Source organism: Falco biarmicus, chromosome W, assembly GCF_023638135.1.
Source record: "Falco biarmicus isolate bFalBia1 chromosome W, bFalBia1.pri, whole genome shotgun sequence".
NCBI classification, from domain to species: domain Eukaryota; kingdom Metazoa; phylum Chordata; class Aves; order Falconiformes; family Falconidae; genus Falco; species Falco biarmicus.
Window position 1 is genome coordinate 9,319,137 of NC_079310.1, and position 19,595 is coordinate 9,338,731.

Genomic DNA, 19,595 nt, shown 5'->3' on the forward strand with positions numbered 1-19,595 from the left:
ATGGCTGCGTGATCATGGCCATGACTCCCTTGAAGATCTTTGTGAAACAAAGTTAGCGTAAGTTAGCTGAAGCAGGCCTTGCAGCTATGCTGAGGCATGCTGATAAGGAAGCTGAGAAAAACACACTGACCTTGTGCCTAATGTTGTAAATAACTTTGAGGAAGTCGCGTAGACAAGAGAGAAAAAAAAATATGTAGCTAGCTAACCGCAGAAACCGCAAGTAGGAGGACATATGAAAATGTAAGCCTTTAGAGCTTAACTAATCAGCAGATGACTAGTAGGCATAATTAGCTGGAACTGTATATAAGACATAATCGCGCCGTAATAAAGTGAAGCTTGCTTTATCACTCACATTGAGTTTGCCTGCTTGACTTCCCTCGCCGTCAGCAAGTGGCGCCCGAACAGGGACCTGACGCCTTCATTATGTTCCCGTGAAGAGAGGACCCCCACTCCTCCTCCGGTTGACAGCGTGCTCGTTGAGGCCCCGGTTGCAGCGTCCGGGAAGCAGGAGACTGGCTCCGAAGATATCGTTCGCCGTCTCCCCGCTTAGACCTTCGGCAACAAGGCAGGGTCTGCCAGCCGAGAAAGAGGCTACCTAGCAAAATCGCTGCTCCGGACCAGATAACAAGGAGGTCGCGGAAATCCAACCTCGCCGGACAAAGAAGGGGGGCGAGATTACAGAGTGCGCGCATCATGGAAAGAGAGGTAGCCTTTGAATTATTAAGACGCTTTTTAGAAAAGCGGGGAGTAGGCCCTTTAAAAGACCTGGCCGGGTTAATTGCTATGGGAAAAGCGAAAGGGTTTTTTACAGATCCCGAAAAAATGTTTGAAGTAGAGGAGTGGCGTGCGTTTGGAGACTGCTTGTGGGACTTAGTTATAGATGACGATAAGGCAGAAAAAAAGAAAAAATAAAAAGTTAATGAAATCATGGCGTGAAGTAACTAATTGTATAAAAAGATATCAAGCAGAAAAGCGCCTTGCTGCGGCAGCAACAAGCCGACTTGCAAGCGCAAATCCTAATGCAGGAAAAATTATGCCAGGTGAAAATCACATTCCAATACCCCCTTTATCACAAACAGTGCCCTCTGTACCACCTATAGAGCCCACTGCACCACCTCCAGACCCTTCGTGTCCTCCGCCTCCCCCCCCTCCGGTGCAGTAGCCTCGGGTGGCCCCCCCCCCTCCGGCGCAGTAGCCTCGGGGGGGCCAGAGGGCAGAGACACATCTGACGAAAGTTCTGTTGAGGAAGAAAATAGCAGTGGGCAGTCATTACAAAATTCTAAAAATTCTAAAAATTCAGTAAACAAACTGTTGTGTTCTACGCGCATCAATTGGCAAAAAATAGCACAAGAAGCAGCTGCTCAGGGAATATTTGATATTGCTGAGCAAGTCAACCCCCCACAAGCTTTCCCTGTAACATATCAGATAAATGCCGCTAACCAAAGACAAGGAACCTGGGAGGCCTTTGATTGGAAAATATTAAGTTACGCAGTTACGCAGTACAGTGAATGAGTCAGGCCTCCACAGTGAGCCCACCAGACAAATGTTAAATTATATTTGGAGCAGTGATATACTGTGCCCCGAAGATATTAAAAACATAATGCGTCTCATTTTGAAACAATCCCAGCAATTGTTGTGGCAAGCCCATTGGCAGCGGCTATGTGAAGTATCTGCACATAGTCCAAGGCAGCAGGGTGACCCTCTGTTAGGAGTCACCGTTGAGCAGCTAATGGGCACAGGGCCATTTCAAAGTGTCGACGCTCAACTGCACCTTACCCCTGAGGTAGCAGCCGAGTCCATGAGACTAGCCCGAGAAGCCCTGCAGAGACTAAAAACTTCGCCACCCTCACCATCATATTTATCTGTTAAACAGGGGAGAGATGAGTCTTTTGCATCCTTTGTTGACCGAGTAACTGAAGCTATCAACTTAGCCGATATGCCTACCTTTATGAAAGGGCTGTTATTGCGCCAATGTATTTTGGAGAATAGTAACAGTTACACCAAAGGCATTTTAGTAACCCTGCCCTTAGATTCTTCTGTAGAAACAATGCTAGAGCGAATGAGTCGGGTGCCAGTAGGTCAGCAAGCCTTGCTAGTGGAAGCAATCCAAGCAGTAGGGAGAGATTTAGTGCAAGCCCAAAGTCAGGCTTTTGCAGCGCTTGCGCCTCTGCGCCCCCCTGGGGCTACCGCGCCCCCAAAGCCAGTGATCACCAAGCGCTGAGACTTCCTCTGTTATCGATGCGGGAAACCAGGACATACCCGTGACCGCTGTCGACAACATCAAGTGTGGTGCCAAAATTGTCAGTGAGGGACCCACAACACCAATGTCTGTCGGCAGACGGGAAACGAGAAACCTAGTGCGAGGAGCCGCAGCGCGTCGACCCCAATCATGGCTCCTGTCACCTTCATGACACCCCCTCCAGGAGACATGACCAACTCTTATCGGCAGACACCATGTTACAACCCGCCACCCGAGGGAGCCTCGGCCTGGACCTGGCAACAGCAGTAGATACAACATTAATTGACAACCGACCACAAAAAATCGCAACTCGTGTCCGAGGACCTCTGATAATTAATGGACAAAGTTATGGTGCTCTATTATTAGGGCGGTCTTCTGGTAGTCTAAAAGGGCTGTTGCAAAGTGTGTTGCTTATAGTAATAATTGTTATCATTGCACTCGTATGTTTAAGCTGTGCTCTCTCTTGTATTCGAAAATTACTCGAGCGTGTAACTGGACAAGTTTTGCTTGAGCAAAGAGAAAAAGGGGGAATTGTTGCAGAATGGCTGCGTGATCATGGCCATGACTCCCTTGAAGATCTTTGTGAAACAAAGTTAGCGTAAGTTAGCTGAAGCAGGCCTTGCAGCTATGCTGAGGCATGCTGATAAGGAAGCTGAGAAAAACACACTGACCTTGTGCCTAATGTTGTAAATAACTTTGAGGAAGTCGCGTAGACAAGAGAGAAAAAAAAATATGTAGCGAGCTAACCGCAGAAACCGCAAGTAGGAGGACGTATGAAAATGTAACCCTTTAGAGCTTAACTAATCAGCAGATGACTAGTAGGCATAATTAGCTGGAACTGTATATAAGACATAATCGCGCCGTAATAAAGTGAAGCTTGTTTTATCACTCACATTGAGTTTGCCTGCTTGACTTCCCTCGCCGTCAGCAGATGCTGGGATCACTTACTTCTCCTGATTCTAGGTGTTAATATCGCACACCTTTTGTCATCTAGAACAAAAGGGATTATGTTATCATCTTCACTTGAAGTGTAGTGTAGTAGGGGAGTGTTGGGACAGGAGGCAGAAAGCCCTTGACGAGCTCTATAGAGTTTCAGAGTCCAGCAATGTTGCAGAGGTTTTCTGAGGCATTCCTGACTGAGAGGCTATTGTTTAGAGTCTAATACTTTGGGATAAATATATTCTTGTTAATTCATTCCTAATTTAATTAAAGCATGACTGGACTCACAACACTAATAGCAAAGAAGTTTTTGCAAATAACGCACCATCCATTTGATGGATGCAATAAAATCCCAACTTCTGCCTCTGTGTTTGGAAGGTCAGATTCTGAGAGTAACAGTGCTGAAATTATTTGAAAATAATGTGCATCTAGATAAAAATAATGACAAAAGTGGTAACAAAATAATGTTGTTCAGTTCACTTGGTGGAAACATCTTGCAAGTGCTTCATTTCTATTTCATGCTGGAGTTTAGAACTGCTACAATAGTGACAGGAGGAAAAAAATAGAATTGCTTCAGCTCTGTTCTTCAACCCACGGACGTTCTTTAGTGTGGAAAATGAGTCATCAAGAAAAGATATTTTTTCTTTGCAACAGACATTAGAGAAATGTTGATCTTCAAAAAAACTGTGTGCCAATTGATTTAGCAGTCAAAAGGTTTGATCCTGCTTGCATGCCCTTACACAGATCTTCTTTTCTTTGAAACCGTTGGGAAGTCACAGCAAGAAGTGACCAACTTGAGCTGCCCAGAATTCACAAGCATCTCAGATGTGGCTCCCATTTTGGCAGTTGTATGACATGGCTGATGTGAGGGCTGTGCCAACCTGCTGGGCTATCTTAGTCTCTGTGTTTGGAAGAAACTGGGGCAGAACCTTTGCAGAGGTTGTCTCAGGCCTTTTGCAAGTGCTGCCCCAGCCCGCCTCACAGTGGCATGGTGGGGCTGCCAGGACAGGGCTCGCTCGCTGGCTCTGCCACAGCTCTGTCATGCAACCAGGGATGTTAGTTGCTTTTGCGGGTGAAGGCTTTTACATAACACAGCTTTGCAAGCAGTTTTTGAGAAGTCTTCTGTCACAGGTAAAAAGTAAAGTAAGAACTTTTTAAGAACTTAAGAACTTTTAAAAGTACTTTTTAACAACTTCCAGGAGGAAATGATTAGTGACCTGCTGCTCCACTTAGACATGTACAAATCTATGGGGTCAGATGGGATCCACCCAAGGGTACTGAGGGAACTGGTAGAGGAGCTTGCCAAGCCACTCTCCATCATTTATCAACAGTCCTGACTAACTAGGGAGGTCCCAGAAGACTGGAGGTTAGCCAACATGACACCTATCTACGAGAAGGGCAGGAAGGAGGATCCGGGAAACTACATCCTGACCTCAGTGCTAGGAAAGGTTATGGAGCAGATCATCCTCAGTGCCATCACATGGCATGTGCAGGACAGTTGGGGAATCAGGCCCAGTCAGCATAGGTTTATGAAAGGCAGGTCCTGCTTGACAAGTCTGATCTCCTTCTATGACAAGGTGACCCACCTAGTGGATGAGGGAAAGGCTGTGAATGTTGTCTACCTGAACCTTAGTAAAGCCTTTGACACCGTCTCCTACAGCATTCTCCTGGAGAAACTGGCTGTTTATGGCTTGGATGGGTGTACTCTATGCTGGGTTAAAAGCTGGCTGGATGGCCGAGCCCAAAGAGTGGTGGTGAATGGAGTTACATCCAACCTAAAGGATTGATTCTGTGATTCTATGAACTGATTTGTGAGCTGGCCTCTTGGTTTGAGAAAATTATGAGCTGGGATTGGGGAGGAGGCTGCTGTTTACTAAGCACTCAGCTGCTAATTTACTTTTACTTTGTATTTTATATTGGAGTATAAGGCTTCAATATAATGTGTAATAAACAGGCTGTAGTTTTCAAAGCATTTTGCAGAAAGGAAAATAGGAAGCATGAGGCTCAAAGCTATGTGAAGGAGTTTATTAGTTGCCAGGTGCAAAGCTCAAAACTCATCCTCATTTGTTTTCACTGGGCCACGCTTTTATCAGTCTCAGCTGTTTAAAGACGTTGATGGCTCAGCTGACTGTAAAACTACAAACCTACAACCACAAACCAGTATTTATCATCCCAAACTTGTTTTCTGGCAAGCTAATGTGACTTTTGTGTTAATATTTTTCCCCAGTAGAAGTGTAGATCTTTTATTACAGTTTCTACATCATTATTACTCTTTTTATTAAATTTGTTAGCATTTACTCTCAGATTTCAGGTTTGCATAGGTAGAACATCTGGAAAGCTTTCTATATTGTTCCATGATAACTGATCTTTGGAAGTTTGTGAGCTGTGAGGATTAGAGTTTGAATATCCTTAACCATACTGTTTGTTCCCCCCAAACCACCTTTCCTAACCTTTGGTCCTTCACTTAAGCAACCCATCATAAGTCCTGCACAGTTCTGAACTGCTCTTCCCCAGCACCCCATAATGTGTCCCATGCACCCTGGCAGTAACCCCTCAGTCTATAGGGTGCTGCAGGGAGCCTCTCCCATTGACCTCCCGTGTTGGGTGTCAGCCCCAGCCCATGGGGCTGATGGCCCCCTGGGCCAACCCCAGCTCCCCTGGGACTCCCTTGCTTGGACATGGCTACTGGGGTTCCTTTGCTGGTTGTCATACTTGCGTGCTCCTGAGTGGGTGTGGAGATAATCACCTTAATCTGCCAGTAACCCGAGTGAAATGTGGAGTGCCCCCGTTTCCGTTACAGCTGTTTAATGCTTCCCACTGCCAGCTCCAGAGTGTGCTGCTGCCAGTGGCTTCAGCTGTAGATCTTGTTGTCACAGGCACTCATCATGTGTGAAAGCTGTGGAGATCTCCCTCAGCTGCTGAGTTGTACTGACTCATCAGGCCATTTCCGGATGGTTTTATCTGTCTATTAATAAACCAGCTTGAATTACTTCCACTTGTGCCTAGGCAGAGCTGAACTCCTTGAACCCTTTTGTCTGTTTATTTAAATTACGTATGATTTGAGGGCATACTGATTTGGGCAAATTATCTTTTTTTTTTCTTTTTTTTTTCTGTATGGCTAGATCCCTTAATGGATCATAAAGCAATGAGCCAGTTCACTTTCATCTCTCATACTGGATGCTCACTTATTGAAACCTCTACTTGCTTGATTCTTTATGAAGCTTTTTAACCGCACAGAAGCATTCTTCCCCTATAGAAATGGGTATTGGGGCTCCCACTTGTTTTAGGGGCATTTCAGTTTAGAAATGTAATTGCTAAGCATTCTCAGTTCATGCCGCTCTCCATGTTTTCATCCACACATTCTTTAGGTTAAAGCAAACCCTGTCCTTGCCCCTCTCTTCCCCTCCCATCCTCTCCTATAAAAGAAGGGCTGGTATGTTTTCAGTTCTTTCTTAAGGAGGACGTTAATTTATGCCTGTGGATTTGAAAGAAGAAGCTGTAAAAGGAAAGGCAAACAAACTTTGACTTAGAATTCTGTTTTTCTGACAGTGTAAGATCCACCAAGGTCAATGGGAGGATTGCATGACCCTGAAAAGAAGAATAGACTCCTAAATTAAATAGTTTACATGTTTAGACCTCTAGTTGCCTGAAGGAGCTATGCCCTTTTTTTTTTGTTTTGTTTTTAGCTTTAGATTTAGACTGTAGTTTCTGCTTACACAAATACCTTAATAAAAACAAATACAGCTCACTGGAAATACACTAAGTTGTTGATGCCTATGTTTACCTACTTTATTAGGCATGTTTACAGTATGCTACTGCATTTCCACTTCTCTACTGATCTAATAAAGTAAATATAGTAAATCAAATGAAATTAGCTTCATTTCACACTTACTCAGTAGTGGATCCAGTGTCCTGCAAGATCTGCTTTTTATTTTTAAAACAAATCAGACAAAACGTAGTTATTTCTCTATAATTTATTTTCCCCCCAAATTATTATTTTGGTAAGCTAGTGGTTTTGATGTTAGAAAGATGTAGCATGCATTACACTGATGTTCATTAGGTTAAAATGCCATGGTGAATTCACAGAAGGTGAGGAACAACAAATTAAAAAATTGAATTTGAACTATAGTAATTTTCATTAAAGCTAGAATTCATTAATGTTGTGAAGCATATTGTACAGGAGCAGTTTTCATTCTCATATTTCAGTGTGATTCATATTGCAAAAAGTGTTTTAAAAAAAGGAGAAAATCCATAACAGAGACTTTGTTTGTCTCTAAAGTCACTTAACTGACTGTGATTTTTCTTCCAATTTTGCTTACCAGTGCTGTGTTTTGGCTATGATGTGAGAACAATGTTGATAGGACACTGATGTTTTTAGTTGTTGCTGGGTGATGTTTATACTAAGTCAAGGAATTTTCAGTTCCTTGGGCCCTACCAACCAGAGGGCTGGGGGGGCACAGGAAATTGGGAGGGGACACAGCCAGGACAGGTGACCCAAGCTAGCCAAAGAGGTATTCCATACCATATGACATCATGCTGAGTATATAAAGGGTCCGGGGTTGGAGATTGTAATGGATATAACTTTAAATGGTTGTAATCCATGATTTGAGTTTCATGTTATAGGAATGACTATAGCAGCAACCACCTGAACCATTGGAGGACAAGCCTTACAAGAAGCGGTGCAAGTGCAGCAGTGACCTGACCTGTGCTGGCTTTGATGCCCGATAACCCCATACCACACACAACCTCTCTTCTCCTGAGTGACCACCATAAGAGCTCGTGTTCATGGACTAAATGAACTCAATGGACATTGTGTGGACATTTTGTGGACATTTTTACAGGGGTGGTGCATAGACTAGGGGAATGATTTCTGTGTATTATGTCAAAGGATGGAAAGGGTGATGGTGGTTAATGAGGTGGTATTGGAGAGTGTGGCATGATGTAAATTGTATGGAATAAGGGGTGGATACTGTCCTGGTTTCAGCTGGGATAGAGTTAATTTTCTTCTTAGTAGTTAGTACAGTGCTGTGTTTTGGCTATGATGTGAGAACAATGTTGATAGGACACTGATGTTTTTAGTTGTTGCTGGGTAATGTTTATACTAAGTCAAGGACTGTTCAGTTCCTTGGGCCCTACCAGCCAGAGGGATGGGGGGGCACAGGAAATTGGGAGGGGACACAGCCAGGACAGGTGACCCAAGCTAGCCAAAGAGGTATTCCATACCATATGGCGTCATGCTGAGTATATAAACTGGGGGAAGAAGAAGGAAGGGGGGGACGTTTGGCATTATGGCGTTTGTCTTCCCAAGTAATCGTTATGCGTGATGGAGCTCTGCTTTCCTGGGGATGGCTGAACACCTGCCTGCCCATGGGAAGTGGTGAATGAATTCCTTGCTTTGCTTTGCTTGCATGCGTGTCTTTTGCTTTACCTATTAAATTGTTCTTATCTCAACCCACAAGTTTTACATTCCTTTCCGATCCTCCTTGCCATCCCTCTGGGTGTGGGAGAGTGAGCAATCTGCTGCATGGTGCTTGGTTGCCAGACGGGGTTAAACCACGACATCAGTTTTCTATAGCATTCTTATATCTGCAAGCTCTGTACTGGCGTTGCCATTCCTGTAAAGCTTATGACGATTTTAGGATCAGTCCTTTAGGTAGCACTGTGCAAGAGTGCTCATCCTCAGTAAACTCTTGTATAAATGCATTGTCCTAATTATAAGAGGTATAGCTCTTATTCCCAGTTGAAGTGTCTCTTTTTCCCATTGCCTCTTATACTACTTACAGCACCTTAATATTTGTAAAGTTTTCAAGCTTTATAAAAATCAAACTGATTACCGCTCCTCTAATTTTATTTGTAGACAGTTTAGCAAATTTGACTTCAGTAAAATCCCCTTGCTCTGGGAAGCAATGGCAATTGAATGGTCAACTGCTGTGACTATGTTTGGTGGAAGTTTGGTAAAAAAAAGTATAGCAGGTGTTCCAAAAGTTAAACTCAAAATATTTATTTTATTGAAAATGCATAGTAGGTGCCTTGACGTAATTCTTTCTACTTTGTTATTTCAAAAAGGGAAGTGGCAGGATTTTGCAGTTTGCAGAGAACAAAGCAGTGTTGTATGTATTGGAATTTCATTGCACAACATATTCATGGTTGGATATACCTAGCTTAATTAGGCAAATAATAGATGTAACATTTTGATTATATGGCGGATGACTTGAAAAATGTAGCAAAACCTCCATTAACTCTAAACCTACTGATATAGAAAATACCTGTCAATCAACGTGACTCATACAAAGACTCCAATGTGAAAGACTCATAGAAAGACTCATATCCTGTGGATAACAATAGTTTTTCCAGCATTGAAAACCTTTATATGAGAAAGGATAGTCTTCCAGCTGGTGCTTGTGATCCCTTGTTATCTACCATTGACTATCTGTGTGAGCTGAAACACTTCAGTGTCATTCCTGGGTATTTGTTTCCCACTTATAAAACAGGAGGGATATCAACGGCTTTCCCATCAAAGCATTGTTCCAGCACTCTTGATGGTGTTTCCACAAGTGCTGATGCCCAGAGAGAAAGCAGTTAAGAAAGAGAGCAATAGGTATGTCTTCTGGTGGTCAAGCAACTAGAGAAATTGGGAGGGGGGGGAGGGGGGGGAAGAGGCATATTTCTGTCTCCTTCAACTCAGCCAGAGTTTTGCTGCTGAGTAATATGGGAAGGGAATTAGTCAGTGCTAAGTTTTGGGGTTTAAAAAAAAAAAAAAATGCTTGAAATTTATTTGCTTACGTTGCTAAACACATTCTTGTTAGATGTTGTTAATTAATGCTGCTTGATCTGATTGAGTCATTTAGGTTACATTTAGGTTAGATTTTCCTTTGAGCATTGAGGGCTCTATCCTGCAAAGTGCTAAGCATCCTCTGTTCCCACAGATTTCTCAGTAGGAGCTGAGAACACAGCATGTCCCAGGAGGTGGCTGGGTCCTCATGAGGCTGGATCGCACAGATTCTAGCGTAATTTAAAAATACGATGAAGCTTTTCAAATGTGTTTTGATTAATACATCATGAACTCTCCCACAGTAATAATTTCTGTGCCTTAATATATCACTATAAGTATTTCATTAAGCAGTAAAATCTTGCTATATTTTTCAGGCCCTCTGCTATACATGTCCTGCTGTGAAAGGAGACTGCAATTTTTCCTTTTAATTTTTTCTGGTGCAAATAAGTGATATGGTTTTACTGTCCATTTCAACACAGGCAGCAATTTTGAACAGTTATCCCACTTCTTTTGGGCTTAATGATGCTATGAGATGATGAAAAGTGAGTGACCTTTCAACATGGAGTGAAATATTCACTTTGCCACCAGGCTTCTGATTTTCTGTTCTGGAGGAGCAGCCTCTGCAGTAGCCCCATAGCACCTGACAGGGCTGTGAAAGAAATTGGGATGTTTATTGATCTAGGTACTTGCATGACTCACATCACTGATGCATCTGATGATAAACAATTGTGTGAACAGGTGAGCAGTTTGACTCATGTTTGCTGGTAAGTTTTTCAGAGCAACTTTTTGAGGACATTAAAATGCAATGTACCTACCCACTTGGGGCAATATTACTTGTTGTTTTTTTTTTTGTGAACTCACTTTCCTCAAGAAAAACCTGAGATCCCAACCCTCAAACTAAAAAAACATAATAAAAAATTTCCCAAGTATTCATGTTTACATTATTTTGACTCTACCTACTTTGAACTATTTGCATTTTGCTTACTGTGCTGTGTTTTATGTATCCCGACATGCCTGAGAAGGCAGTTTGGATCTTGGTAAAACTGGCCCAGCTTTTAAGATGTAGATATCTGAATTAGATTTTTGAATCTATATTTAGGTTTCTCAGTACAATGGCCTCAGTAAACAGGGTGATGAGCACTTGCAGCTGCATTACTGCTTCCATTGATGACTTCTCTGCAGTCTGGAGCACTGCTGGCTGAACAATTCTTCAAGTCATTGCAAGTGTATGTGGTGTCAGTGAAGCATCAAGAAAGAAGGAGCTATTCTTTTGTGTTTGATCCTTTTTCTTTTTTATTTCATTCTATAGGTTAATTGTTTTTGTTCTCTTCATACTATCTCATTTTTTACATTAGTATCTGACTATTAAAGGCTCTGAGGAGATCTTCAGTTTGAGAGGTCTGTGTTAGTGAAAGGCTTACTGGTTTTAATCTCACATTAGCAGAAGACTGAAGTTTTCTGTTCATGTTTACTCATTCTCTATATTTACTGGAAATACTTCATAATAGAATGATTACAAAACTTGCCATTTGGAGGTAATTTCCCATCTTCAGGATGCTTTACAAATTTTGGTGGCTGTGTGTGCTAAACTGTACAGATAGAGCAAGGAATAAGAAAGGGATGGAGTACATAATCTCTGAAATTATTTTATTGCAGATTTGCTGGTGAAGAAGCTGCTATAAGGCTAAACCTTCACTTTTTTTGAAGTCAGTGAGAGTTTTGCCAATTGAATGGGGCTGAGATTTCATTGTGTGTTTTGAAAAGTATGTATCAATTTTGATTGCCTCAGTATGAATCTTATTTTACCAGTTTTTCAAAGATATTTACATGCTGGCTTCATAAAAGATGCTTAGGTAGCCAAATTCCTTTTAAGAGAACTAAATTTCTATAGAAATCCATGATTAAATGGATATTTTTTATACCTTTGTAAGTACATTGAATTATCTAAAATGGTGAATATGTACTGATGGGATTTTTAAGGGAATATAAACAGTTTAAGTGTCTAATTGCCATTTCTGCGCATTTTTTTGCCTATTTTTTAAATTTGGACTATAAAGCCTTATTTTCAAAACTGCAGATGGTTCCTCCTGATTTCTGTTGGAGATGTAGAGGTTCAGCATGCATGAAAGGTAAATCAGTGTCTAGGACACTTTGTAGTTACTGATCGTCTTTTGAAAATGTGTGCATTTTTTCTTGCTGGGAGACATATAGCAAGTCACTGTAACAGAGCTGGGAATAGAACTACCTCTGCAGGAATACGGGGGCTTCCTAAGTATTTAGTTTTATGGTAAGACCAGGATCTAATTAAGACTCGTGGAGGGATTTTTTAAATTGTATCTTTACAAATTAAAATGGTATTCAAAATCTAACTACATGTTGGGGTAGGGTACTAAAATTAAAATTATCTTTTGTTATTTGTTCTATAGTTTGCTTAGCATTTTCTGTAGGAATGTCTGCCAGACTATGTTCAGGTACAGTTGTCTGAGTATAGTATGAAATTAATATTTTGTGAGCAGTGATGCATCTAGAGGCATTCTTTGGCCCAAGAACAGTCCATATATTTAGGAATTGTTCCTTATTAGATGGGCTGTTACTAAATATGCCTAAATGCAAAAAAAAAAAAAAAAAAAAAAGTGCAGTATGCTTTCTATTGCATTCTGTTAGGAAGAAGAAATCAGAGTATGATATTCAAGAACAGATAAAATTAATGAGAAGTTGGTGGAAGAATTGTTTCAGATCTTAGCCAATGCTGCCACTTCAAATGCATAAAAAGCTCTTGAACTGAAATTCCCTGCTGCTATTATTTTGCACAATATTGAAATACAGTACAGGGGTATGCTTTGAATTTTTTTCCATGAGTAACATCGAGAGTCATCAATGTCATATTTAACCTACAATTTTGTTCTCTGAGATACTAGTAAGAAAGGGAAGTAACATTTTACTCATAACTCACTGAAACTAGCAATGGGAAACCTTGCCAATGCAAAATTTTTCCATAAATTTTATTTAAGCTCCTTTTCCAACCTCCTTTTCCAATGGTGTGGTTTTGACTGTGTTAGTGTAATGGGACAGCAGGATGAGCCAAACACCTCAGTTTTGCAAGCAATCCTTGCAGCTGTGTAGCATAGTAGTCGGGAACAGCGATTGTTGCCTTGGATTAAAATGTAGGCAGGATATGGGTCCATGGTATATCATAATCTAGCAGTTTTCAGAGGTGCTGGGTGCCACCTTATTGGCTTGACCAGGAGACTGTGTGTACCTGTAAGCAACAGATAAATACCTGGTTGTAGGTATGCCAGTGGTCCTCAATTATGTGAATGCATTATAATGGCATGAATAAACTGGGTTGGACAATTTCATATGTAAAATCTATTGAAAAACTTGCGGTATGTGATTTTCTTATGTTGGATGTATGCAAGAATATGCATTTTACTTTAGAGTATTCAAAGAAACCTATAGTTTGGCATTCAAATTCTATATTTGAAAGTTATATATTCAGTTTGTACTGATGTTAATGGAAACTGTATGTATGGGATTAACAGAAAAAATCAGGTTTAGTCCATAAATACAATATTTCAGCTATACCCAGAAGCATTTGGGACTTAATTGGGGGGGGGAGGGAAGGGGGAAAAATTTGGATTTTGTCAGATATCTCAAAGACCTGAAGAGCAAGAGTGTTTCAATTTACTTTTCCCCCGCACAGCAGTGGCTGTCACACACCTCATTAGATAAACAAGCAAAATGCCAACTAATTAATAAATGTGTTGAGTGGTCGAAGAAGGTTGCCTAGCAGTTTTCTACTTTGCCAAACACTGCATGTAAAGGAAAGGAACCTTTTCACTTCTTAGGGAGTGGGGAGATGATTCAGTCCAAGTGGTAGTGCTTTGGTTGGGGGTCTGACCTTTTGTTGTCCTGGGCCTGAGTTTGCCCTAGATGGTAACCACAGAAACCACTGAGGGAGGGTATATAAACTGCTCCCTGAGAGCCTGATTCAAATTCTCCTGAGGAACAGCTGGCCCACACCTTGGTGGATCTTCCCTTACTTGGGACACCAGGTAAGGATACTTTCCTGGGAACTGAGTGATACTTATTAGGTAGATTATAAGGAATTTGGAATAGAAGCAGAATAATCCTCACTCACAGAGTGGTGTAATTGTTATCCACTTAACAAGTGCCTTCTCTCAATAAACCTCACTTTGTAACTTGGACTTGGAACCTTATTCCTTCAAGGGGCAGATAGTGGCAGAGGGTCTGACCACGACATAGGGACACAATGAAGCTAAACAGTGAATGTCTCCAGGAATTTATATGAGTTTATTTATGTTTTTAATGATTGGTAAGATGCTGGAATTATCTGCTAAAATGATTGGGCAAACCTTCCTATGACAACACTCTCTTCTGTTGCTTGGATCATTGTTAAACTATAACTGTTCAGTTTGCAATTTGCCTTGTGTCTCTGCCTTGGGATAATGGTTGTTTCTTTTTGTGTCCTTTTATTTTAATTTGAAAGCTTTCAACACAGAGGCTTTGTACAGGGGTTAGACAAAGGGTTTCTGTTCAACTGATCTGAATTGAAAACTGAGTTACTAGAATTACAATCACAAGAACCTCAGAACAGCCTTCCAATAGGAACAATGTGGACCAAAACTTCATGGCTTTAAGATAATTCTTAATTGGCTCCAAAAAGAGCATATCATGGTTGCCTCTGACAGCAGTCCTCCAAAAGGAAAAGAAAGAAACTGAAGAGAGGAAAAATGTTTTTCCTTAAAAACCAAAACCAATAAAAAACAAAATAAACCCCAAACTGTAGAAAACACATAGTGGAAGAAGATGTGCCCAACCCTGGAAATAAGGTGCCTGAAGGCTGTGATCATATATGCTGCTCTGGCTGCAGCTGAGTTGGGTTAAGAGGTTACTTTCCTGAGTTTTTGTGCTCTGTATCCTGGAGAAGACTGAAATTGAATGAAGAGCTAATGGGGAGGATGGATGGAGAATTCAAACCAGTGGAATCAGTGAATAGAAGGAAGAACACAGGAGAGAAGTTTAAAGAGAATCTGTCAACAGGAGGTAGCTGGGACTGGTCAGATAGGGGGACTGCAACCAGGAAGCTGCTTTTGTAGTTCTAGATGAAATGGCCTGATTCTGGTATAGTCTGATTGTGGACAACCTGGCTTTGCACACATAGCCATATTTTAGTGTAACTCTTTCTATGTATAAAATGAGTGACACACAGCACACACTTCCCCCCCCCCAAGTGTCTTTGATTTGCTTATTTCATAGGTGCTATTTTTGGAATAGTCCTCATTTTTCATCAATAGATTTGCCTGGGACTTTTCATAAGTCATCACACATGCACATTCTCCAACATCTAGAGTAAAAGATTACCCAGAGTCACTTGTTATTTTCTGTATAAGTGCAGGTACACCATGGGCAGTTTTGATTTATAGTGAAAGGAAGTGTCGTGGTTTAACCCCGGTCAGCAACCAAGCACCACACAGCCACTTTCTCACTCACCCTCACTCAGAGGGACGGGGAGGAGAATCAGAAATGAATGTAAAACTCGTGGGTTGAGATAAGAACAATTTAATAGGTAAAGCAAAAGACACGCATGCAAGCAAAGCAAAGCAAGGAATTCATTCACCACTTCCCATAGGCAGGCAGGTGTTCAGCCATCCCCAGGAAAGCAGGGCTCCATCATGCGTAACAGTTACTCAGGAAGACAAATGCCATAATGCCAAATGTCCCCCCCTTCCTTCTTCTTCCCCCAGTTTCTATATTCAGCATGATGTCATATGGTATGGAATACCTCTTTGGCTAGCTTGGGTCACCTGTCCTGGCTGTGTCCCCTCCCAATTTCCTGTGCCCCTCCAGCCCTCTGGCTGGCAAGGCCCAAGGAACTGAACAGTCCTTGACTTAGTATAAACATCACCCAGCAACAACTAAAAACATCAGTGTCCTATCAACATTGTTCTCACATCATAGCCAAAACACAGCACTGTACTAGCTACTAAGAAGAAAGTTAACTCTGTCCCAGCTGAAACCAGGACAGGAAGAAAGAGTGTATGGACAAATTTCAGTTCTTTACAAGCATCTGGTTCTATCTAGCAGCAAACTTAGCTGTGACTGATGCTGGGTCATCAGTTACTTGATCACAGGGGATACAGGAATTCATTGAACTAATGTGTTTCAGAAAGACATTTAAGGTGGCCCATATATCTGAAAACAAATTGCTGAGATGCAGACATGCACATTCAAAACATTTAAAAGGGTACTTAAAAAGCCTTTTAGAAATTCATGAACCTAGTTTTAATCAGGAACCCAGAAAATAGCACAGATGTGAAATGTTTCACAGGCCAATTGTATAGCAAGCTGCAAATATTAAAAAAAAAAAAGAAAAAGAAAAAAAATTGCTGACCAGAATTTGCACCATTTTGGAATACATCTTGAAATTTTTAGCAAAGTGATTAAGTACTTGTTTTTAGAAATACTAGAAGCATGGCAGGGGACAGAAGTCTTTTATTTTCTGTGCAACTTGTCTGTAATATTCTTTGTCAAGTATTAAAGACTCCCTTGGATTTCAGTGGGGTTTAATTCAAGTTCTAAATTCTGTAACAGAAAAGAAAACAAATTTTTATATGGTGAGAATATTCTTGCTGCCCTTGATTAACAGTTACTTTTTCTATAGCTGTGCTAGTATGTGCATGAAAACTTAGGTCCACTTCCTTTTAATTTTTGTCTTATTTGTGGAGACATCTAATTCTCATTTCCAGAAGTTAATAAGGTTGTTTTCAATAATTGTTATTTTGTTTAAATACATCAGGTTTTATTTCAATGTTTAAAAAAAAGCACAAGTCCTCTGCTTCAATAGTTATTTCATTGTGTGAAAGAGCAAAAAGCCTGTATATTTATTTGTATTTTAAAAAGCCTTATGCAAACTTTTATTTTCAGAACTATGTCATGTCATGTGCTATCTTCTGTATTTCTAACTTGTGTGATTCTAAGTACTGTTTGTCTGTGTGTTTGGAGATGCTGTCGTGGTTTAACCCCAGCTGGCAACTAAGTACCACACAGCTGCTCACTCGCTTCCCCCACCCCCCCATGGGATGGTGAGGAGAATTGGAAAAGGTTAAACCCATGGGTTGAAATAAAGACAATTTAATAATTGAAATAAGGTAAAATATAATAAAAATAATTAGTAACAACAACAGTTGTAATGAAAAGGGGAGAGAGAGAGGAATTAAACCCAATGGAAAAAAACCCACCAAAGACAAGTGATGCACAATAAAATTACTCACTACCCGCTGACCAATGCCCAACCAGTCCCCGAGCAGCAATTGGCCCCTCCTGACCAACTCCCCCCAGTTTATATACTGAGCATGACGTTCTATGGTATGGAATATCCCTTTGGCCATTCAGGTCACCTGTCCTGGCTCTGCTCCCTCCCAGCTTCTTGTGCACCTGCTCACTAACAGAGCATGGGAAACTGAAAAGTCCTTGATTTAGAGTAAGCACTACTTAGCAACAACTAAAACATCAGTGTGTTATCAACATTGTTCTCACACCAAATCCAAACCACAGCACTGTACCAGCTACTAAGAAGAAAATCAGCTCTATCTCAGCCAAAACCAGGGCAGATGAACATCACTTTGTGGTTAGTGTTTTTTGCAACTGGAACTTTTTCCAGTTCTGTTTATATTTTTGTCACATTACTGGGACTGTATTGTAAAGGTATCATAGAATCATAATCATGAATGAATGGAATACAGTACTTACTGATCTTTACACTTGTATTTGCTAATAGTATTTATTTCACTCAAGAATGTGATTTGCAATACATTAAAAATGTGTGTTGTATTATTATAAATATACATTTATAAATACGTTTTAAAAGTCTCCTATATTTTTTAATAAAGACATTATGAAGTGAATAGTAGAAATAGTTAATGAAATAATTTACCTAATAAGATAATTCAGAATGCTGCCATAGTTTTATGTATATTTCTGAAAATGGGCTTCAGCGGAGTGCTTCCTTAACTGATGTGTGCTGAGTGGGATGGATTTTTTTCAAAAACTCCGGAGTGGAAAAGCAGGATTGTTTTTCATGTAGCATGACTGCATTCTTTTTTCATAGAAAGGTAATGAAATGTTTAATAGCACAGTAGTTGTACATACCAAGTGATGAAATATTTTGCTAATTCACTTGTTCATTACTTGTCAAATAACATTTATCATTCACTCACGGTTGTGATAATTAAGCACCAAAAGGAGAATTTGCATTAAATTTCTCTGGCCTAACTGTAAGTAACATAGTAGTAATTTTTGCTTATTTTTCAATTGCTTTTATAGCGGTTTGGGGATTTTTCCCCCCCCCCTCTTTTCAAATGAAACAAAATGGTTGTCTCCAGAATGCGATTTTGGAAGGTTTGTCTTTTGGCAGTGTCCATTAAGCAGAACAGATCTTTTTGCCATAGAAAATTGCTGCTTATGGCTGCTGGGTCTCATCTGCTATTACTTGCATGGTTGTCATCTTTGTACAAATTGGAAGACAGACTTGATTTTGAAGCCTTTTGCAGTGTGTTTTTGAATTGGAATTCTCTTCAGAAAATTTCCTAATTCAAATAAGGTCAACTACAAAAAAAGGAAAAAGATTAATGAATTTTGTTTCTTGTTAAGTATTCCAATTTTTTTTGTGTAAATAGCCTACCTAGTTTTTCAGCTGGCCAATACCTAAATGCCTTCATCTCCTACCAGTTCTCAAGACACTTGTTCAAAGGTCAGACATTTTAGGAATGCAATTTGAAAGTTTTGTTAAGTTTTGTTTGGATGGAATCCCACAGTACATCTGAAAACCATAATTTCCACCCTGTATTTGTGATGTGGTTTATTGCCAAGCTATTAGGTTTCAAACAATCTCAGACCAGTTACTAGAGAAGAGAGTGTCTGTGTTTGTGGTGGAATACTTTTGGGAACAATTTTCTTTCATTTGAGGAAAAAGGCTGGTCAAAAGTAAAATAGTAGGAAGGGTCTGGCTTCAGGATCAAATTATAGTCTTGTTGAAGTAGAAGAGGAGGCTAATGGGTATGAAAGTAACTGAAATCCATTGAAAGATTTGGAAGCATTTTCAAAGATAAGGAAACAAAGGAGTGAAGATGGAAGTGGAAATATTTGCTGTACAATTAGTGGACATTCATGAAATGTTCTCCTGTTACATGTTATGTGTAGATACTAAAGGTGAGTAGTAATTTTGAGAATTTATAGATAGAAATTGGTAAAAGAATACAATTTCAGTTGCTTCTGTTCAATTGGACCTTGTTCTTATTCCTTCTTATTGTCTCATCTAGAAGAGAGTAAAAACATCAGGTCTATATCATGCTGTGCTTTCAAAAATATTATACAGATCATTTAAAAGGCCCTTTGGCTCAACATATAATTTTATTTTTCTTATCAAGATTTCACTAATCTTTTATTTAGCTCACCAACTTGTTCAGAAGTTGCCCCTGACATATAATCAATACGACAGTAGCATTTAATCTTACATATTTGTCCATAGCTTGCTTTGCTTAGTCTTAGTATTTTTTCTTCAGTTATAGGGCTTCATGCATCCTTTAATAGCATTACTTCATTGATGAGTTAGATCTATGATTT

The 19,595-nt window shown here is 40.3% G+C and overlaps 1 protein-coding gene across 1 annotated transcript in view; it reads left to right on the top strand.

The window, feature by feature from the left end:
* The window catches only part of LOC130141940 (protein mono-ADP-ribosyltransferase PARP8-like), a 160,127-nt gene that overhangs the window by 56,055 nt on the left and 84,477 nt on the right, over positions 1 to 19,595 (top strand). The gene's annotated exons all lie outside the window — the stretch shown is intronic.